The sequence below is a fragment of the Somniosus microcephalus genome, chromosome 20 (assembly GCF_052327205.1).
Source record: "Somniosus microcephalus isolate GS21.2 chromosome 20, FLI_Smic_1.0, whole genome shotgun sequence".
NCBI lineage: Eukaryota > Metazoa > Chordata > Chondrichthyes > Squaliformes > Somniosidae > Somniosus > Somniosus microcephalus.
The window spans coordinates 71304521-71311771 of record NC_141006.1 but is presented as its reverse complement, the minus strand read 5'-3'; positions in this window follow the sequence as shown (position 1 = coordinate 71311771).

Below are 7251 nucleotides of genomic sequence, written 5' to 3'. Positions count from 1 at the left end.
GGGAGGCAGGGGAAGGGGGCGAGAGCAGAAGTGCGGGAAATGGAAAGGGCAGTGTCGTGGGCCGTGTCAACCACTGTAGAGGAGAATCCTCAGTTGAGGAGAATGGAAGATATATCAGAAGCACTAGATTATCTCAGCTGGGCGAGTAATGGAGGCCTCAGCATCCCTGGGCTGGGGAAAATCCAACCAGGGTTCCAACATTTGCTTGCTATCCACCGACCTCCTACTAGGAAGTGCAAGTGTGGATATTGGGGAGGACCATGTGGAGCTTGCCATCAGAATAAAGATATCAGGGGCTGCTGCTGCCAGTGGGATTGTGGTACAGCATGTCCCTGCCTTGAGGAGAAGAGGGAGGAAATTAGAGATGGCAAAAGAAATATTGGCTTCCATTTTTTCACCAACCAACAATAGCTGTGTTTGTAGGGCTAGATTTGAGACAATCAGTAATATTTCTGAATTTATGATGTACAATTCCATTATTAATGATGATTAAAAAAATGATTACAATTAAGTATCTCTGGCTCATAATAAAAATCAACACTAGGAATGGTTATTATCTTTGCTCCGTGAAGTGTTACACCACTTGCATTCAGCTCCAATCTCACTCATGATCAAATCCCACGAGAATGAACAATGTTAGGCCAAGGCAAAAGGGACCTAATGTGGAGTTGCACAGGCTGGGCCAGATAGCAGAAGATAAGGGCCCCTAATTATCCTTTGGGGTTCTGCCAGATTGTCAATGGAGTTATGGCGGGAGTTTGGTGGAACCCAGCAGGAATAACAGAAAATGCTGGAAATACTCAGCGTCTGTGGAGAGAGAAACAAAGTTAACATTTCAGGTCGATTACCTGAAAAAAATTAGAGATATAACAGGTGTTAAGCAAGTGCAGAGGCAGGGAAAGAGGGAAGGGAAGGAAAGAACAAAAAAGGGAAGGTCTGTGATAGGGTGGAAGGCAGGAGAGATTAACAGACAAAAGGAATGATGGTGCAAGGCAAAAGGAGATGGTCATGGAACAAGGTTAACCTCTGCCCCCATTTTTTCAGATGGCAGCAGTTGATGATTCTGCTTTTCCCATTTACACCTCTTCAAGACCCATCTTTTGTTCCTTTACTTGTCCCGTTTTCATCTATTTTTATTTCAGATTTCCAGCATCCGCAGTATTTTGCATTTTTTCAAAAAAAAAAGAAAAAAGGCAGGGCCCTGGCTGCATTGGGCTGCCACCATTTCTGGGATTTTCTGCTCAGCCTTGTAAGGGGCAGAACCCCTGCCAACCTCCTTCATGGCCAATGATGTCAGACGGGTGTCCCCAGGAATGGAGTTGGGGGCAGGGACTCCATACGCTTGGAGTTCCTGTTTCAGCAGCACAGTTGGGACGTGGCGTATGACTGAAGGCTGGTGTTGAAAATCCGTGATGTTAGCATCTGAAAGAGTAAGAAAGGTTGACAGATCTACTGTGAAATCCAGCATTAAAAAAAAATCTCTATGCTTTTTTAAATGGTCTCTTACCACTACTGAGCTAATCATGAGCGTTCAATTTTGACTTTGTTTACTTTTGTATAACATTAAAGATGATAAATCGAACAGTTCTGCAGCTTGTTCATTTTTGTTGCACGTTAACCCAGGTCCAGTATAGACGCAATACTTTAGTAGGCTATTAATGTGTGGCTGTACTGTTTTCCAAAACCATTACTGTGTGGAGCTGCACACTTGTACAGCTCAAGTACCCTGGAGCTAACCTGTCAGCGTGTTGTCCTCTGGAGACTTCACTCCAGTGGACGATTGTGTAATTGGTAAAAGCAGGACCACCGACAACATTCCACCCCCTCCGACAACAGCAAAGTTGTGGCCTTTCTACAATTCAATTACTAATGAAACACATTGCATTGCATATTTAGATTTATGCACAGCTTTCCCTATAGGTGCAGTAAATATTGCTGTATTAGGTAGGCTACTTCAATCAACTGCAAAGCAGTAAACAAGGGTTAGTACGGTCCTTGATAAATGCCTTTGAATCTGGCTCATTGTAGCCCAACATTGTATACCTCATTACTAAACATGGTTAAACCCTTCACTGAAAACCCAGCTTGTTCTTTAAATTTGAGAATTTAAATTCATACAATTAAGACTGGCGAAGCGACTTCAGGAGGACAGAGACAGGTTAGTAGTTCGGACAGATTGATGGTAACATAGAACATAGAAAAATAGGAGCAGGAGTAGGACATTCGGCCCTTCGAGCCTGCTCCGCCATTCAATATGATCATGGCTGATTCTCTAGCTCAATACCATATTCTTGCTCTCTCCCCATACCCCTTGATGTCTTTTGTGTCCAGAAATCTATCTATCCCCTTCTTAAATATATTCAGTGACTTGGTCTCCACAGCCTTCTGTGGTAGAGAATTCCACAGGTTCACCACCCTCTGAGTGAAGACATTTCTCCTCATCTCAGTCCTAAATGTCCTACCCTGTATCCGGAGACTGTGACCCCCTCATTTTAGGCCCCTCCAAGCCAGGGGAAACATCCTCCCTGCATCCAGTCTGTCTAGCCCTGTCAGAATTTTATACATTTCAAAGAGACTCCCTCTCATTCTTCTAAACTCTAGTGAATACAGGCCTAGTCGACCCAAACTCTCCTCAAACGACAGTCCTGCCATCCCAGGAGTCAGTCTGGTGAACCTTCGCTGCACTCCCTCTATGGCAAGTATATCCTTTCTTGGGTAAGGAGACCTAAACTGCACACACTACTCCAGGTGTGGTCTCACCAAGGCCCTGTATAACTGTAGTAAGACATCCTTGCTCCTGTACTCAAATCCTCTTGCAATGAAGACCAACATACCATTTCCCTTCCTAACTGCTTGCTGCACCTGCATGTTTGCTTTCAGTGACTGGTGTACAAGGACACCCAGGTCTCTTTGTACATCAACATTTCCCAATCTATCACCATTGAAATAATACTCTACCTTTTTGTTTTTCCTACCGAAGTGGATAACTTCACATTTATCCACGTTATACTGCATCTGCCATGTATTTGCCCACTCACTCAACTTGTCTAAATCGCCTTGAAGCCTCTTTGCATCCTCCTCACAACTCACAATCCCACCTAGTTTTGTGTCGTCAGCAAACTTAGAAATATTACATTTGGTTCCCTCATCCAAATCATTGATATATATTGTGAATAGCTGGGCCCAAGCACTGATCCCTGCGGTACCCCACTAGTCACCACCTGCCACCCCGAAAAAGACCCATTTATTCCTACTCTCTGTCTCCTGTATGTTAACCAATTTTCAATCGATGCCAATATATTACTCCCAATCCCATGTGCTTTAATTTTGCACACTAACCTCTTATGTGGGACTCTATCAAAGGCCTTCTGAAAATCCAAATGCACCACATCCACTGGTTCTCCCTTATCTATTCTACCAGTTACATCATCAAAAAGCTCCAGTAGGTTTGTCAAACATTATTTCCCTTTCATAAATCCATGTTAACTTTGTCTAATTCTGTTGATATTTTCTAAGTGTCCTGTTATCACATCCTTTATAATAGACGCTAACATTTTCCTTACTACTGATGTTAGGCTAACCGGTCTGTAGTTCCGTTTTCTCTCTCCCTCCTTTTTTAAATAGTGTGGTTACATTTGCCACCCTCCAATCTGCAGGAACTGTTCCATAATCTATAGAATTTTGGAAGATGACAACCAATGCATCCATTATTTCCACGGCTACCTCTTTTTGTACTCTGGAATGCAGATTATCAAGCCCTGGGGATTTAGCAGCTTTCAGTCCCACTTTTTAAAAAAAAACTAATTTCCTTTAATTCCTCCTTCTCACTAGACCCTTGGTTCCCTAGCATTTCTGTTGTTATTTGTGTCCTTTTCTGTGAAGACAGAACCAAAGTATTTGTTTAATTGCTCTGCCATTTCCTTGTTCCCCATTATAAATTATTCCGTTCCTGACTGGAAGGGACCTACATTTGTCTTCACTAATCTTTTTCTTTTTACATACTTGTAGAAGCTTTTACAATCTGCTTTTATGTTCCTTGCAATTGTAAATGCAATTTTATGCAAGGAAACACGAGATGATACAATTTGGTGGAAAACAGGAGCAAAAAAGGATCAATTTCGGGCGCAACGTCTGCCGCTCAATTAGCGCCTTTGTTAGGAGCGCCGCCATATTGGTGTAGGCGGCTTGCAGGTTTCGGTTGAGTGGAGCAGTTGCCGGGACTGCCCCTCACTGAGCTCTTCATCGGCCCCTGTGGCTGGCAACGAAAAGAACTTTATTTTAAATTTGAACGCAGAGCCAAGAGGAGCAGGAGTGTTACCCCGACTCCACGGTCGGCCCGCCTGTTGCCAGCTCCAACACCCCCCTCCCCTCCCGCTGTTTACCATCTGGGCTGCTGCCATGGAGGCAAGCGGCCCGCCATTCGGCAAATACAATCTGTAAGCTGCCTGTGGTGGCACGACAGCTCAGGCATTAAGTGGTAACGAGGCCAGAGACCCAATTTCAGGCCGAATTTAGGCCTTCCAGCTGGGGACCTGTGCAATACCGAGTCTGGGCCTGAAAACAGGCCCAAATGAATTTCTGCCCCGTTACCTTCCTAAAACTGCATAAAATTCAGAACCATCAAATAGATTCAAGCAAGCAAGCAGGAAAGAAAGGAAGAATTTCCATTTGTACTGCACCTTTCACATCCTCAGGACGTCACAAAGCACCTCATGGCCAATGAATATCTTTTGGAGAGTAGTCGCTGTTGTTATATAGGCAAATGCAGCTGACAATTTCCACAGCAAGGTCTCAAACAGCAATGAGGTAAATGTCCACTTAATCTGTTCTGGTTGTTGAGGGATCAATGTTGCCCAAGACACTGGAGAACTTCCATGCTCTTCAAATAATGCCATGGAATCTTTTACATCCACCTGAATAGCTGCACGGGGCCACAGTTTAATGTCTCATCTGAGAGAGAGAGCACCTCTGACAATGCAGTACTCAGCACTGCACTAAAGTGTCAACCTATCTTAGGTTCTCAAATCTTGGAGTGGACTTTGACTCATGACCTTCTGACTCAGGCGAGTGTGGTTGCTTTGAACTTTCAGCACACAGGACTTTTTATTTGGCTTACAATTATTTAACCCACTACTCTGGGATCACCCTGGAGAGCAAAGATAACCCCGGTTTCTTTTCTTCCTTTACCAACCAGTTCCTTAAACCCCTTTCCCAACCTCTTCCACCCTCACCTCCAATAACAAGCGCAAGGAGCTCATGGACATCTTTGTCATTAAGATTGAGATCATCCATTCAGCTGCTTCTGTTACTTCCCTCCCTTGCCCACCATCAAATCTTCAAACAGGCTCCCCCCTGCCCAGCCTTGAACCTGCATCTTCCTCTAGTTTATCTCTTAGCTTCCCACGTGCCCTCTTAAAGTTCATCTCACCCATCAAACCCACCTCCTGCTCCCATGCCAATAAATTGCTGATGACACAACATCCCTCCCTGGCCCTTATGCTAACTGACATTGTAAACGGTTCCCTCCCTCTCCCTTTCAAAACTATCTTCAATCATTTTTCAAAATTCCCACCATTGATCTCTTGGGTACTTGCAAATTACCACCTATCTCCAACCTTTGTTCCCTCTCCAATGTCCCTAAACATGCCGTCACTTCTGAAATCGCTCCCCACCTTTCCCGCAACTCCATCTTTGAATCACTCCAATTTGGTTTATGCCCCTTCCACAGCACTAAAGCAGCTCAAACCAAACTCTTCACAGCCTTTGACATAGTTGGCACCATCCTCCTGCAACGCTGCTCCTCTGATTTCCAGGTCAGTGTACAACTGCCCTTGCTTGGTTCTACTCTTACCTATCCAAATGCAACCACAGCATCTCCAGCAAAAGCTTTACTTTCAGCCCCAGCAGCCACTTCCCGAGTCCCCCATTGATCGATCCTAGGCTCCCTTTTCTTGCTCATCTACATGTCTGCAGATAATATCACCAAGGGGCAGCATGGGGTCAACTTCCACATGTATGTTGATGACTCGCAGGTCAACCTCTCTTGACCCCGCTACTGCCTCAGTGTTTATCCGACACCCAGTCTTGGAGGAGCCTCAAATTCCTCTAGTTAAACACTGGGAAGGCCAAAGCCATCCTCTTCGGCCCCTGCTACAAACCTCGTACGCTCGGCACCAATTCCATCCTCCTCCTTGGCTACATTCTGAGGATGAACCAGGCTGTTTACAATCTCAACGTCTTATTAGACCTTATGCTGAGCTTCCAACCCCATATCCTCTCCGTCACAAAGATCTACACCTCTGCAACATCACCTGCGTCTGAAACTCTCATCCATACCTCCAGGTTCTCTGGACCAGCCTCCCATCCTCCAGCTCCATAAACTTCAGCTCTTAGACAACTCTGCTGCCCATATCCTATCCCACACCAAGTTCCGTTCACCCATCACCACTGTTGTTGCCAGCCAAGTTTGGCACCTGGTCCCCCAAATTTAAAATTTGCATTTTCATACATGATTAAACCTCTTCATGGCCTTGATCCTTCATATGTCTGTAACCTACAACCCCACCCTCCGAACACTCCATCGATCCAACTCTCACCGTTTGTGCATCACCCCATTGGCGGCCTTCAACGGTTATGCCCCACACTGGAATTACCTGACTAAATGCTTGCTCCTTTCCCTATCCCTCTCCTTCTTTAAGATCCACCTTTTTCCCAAGCTTCTGGTCACCGCTCCCAATATCTCTTTCCTTGGTTCGCCGTTCATGTATTTCTGATTATGTCCCTGAAGCGCCTGGGAATGTTTTTCCTACATTAGAGGCTGTGGTTGTTAGAAGCACACACTGTGAAAGAGGCTTTGCGGCTCATCTTTGTTTCTTTTAAGTAGCCCTTGTCGGCTTGATCTCAACTACCAGCAAGAAACTGAAACGCGATGTTAAATACATCCTTCTTGGTTTTGGTATAGTTAATGCCAATGATTTAGGCCACAGATCAAGCTCCCAGTCTCTGCTATGCTGCCAAAGGGATGTGCTGAATGGAAGAACACTGAGTGGACAGTACAAGGAATTACCTAAAATGGAAGGGTACAATTTAAGTTTAGTTATCTACAATGAAAATCAATATTACAATTCTATCACAAACACTCGGAACCTTAAATATCTAACTACATGGAACCTTAAATATCTAACTACATGGATACAAGTACATATTGTATATTCTATTCAGATTTTAAACATTACTTTCAAGTGGAGTAGC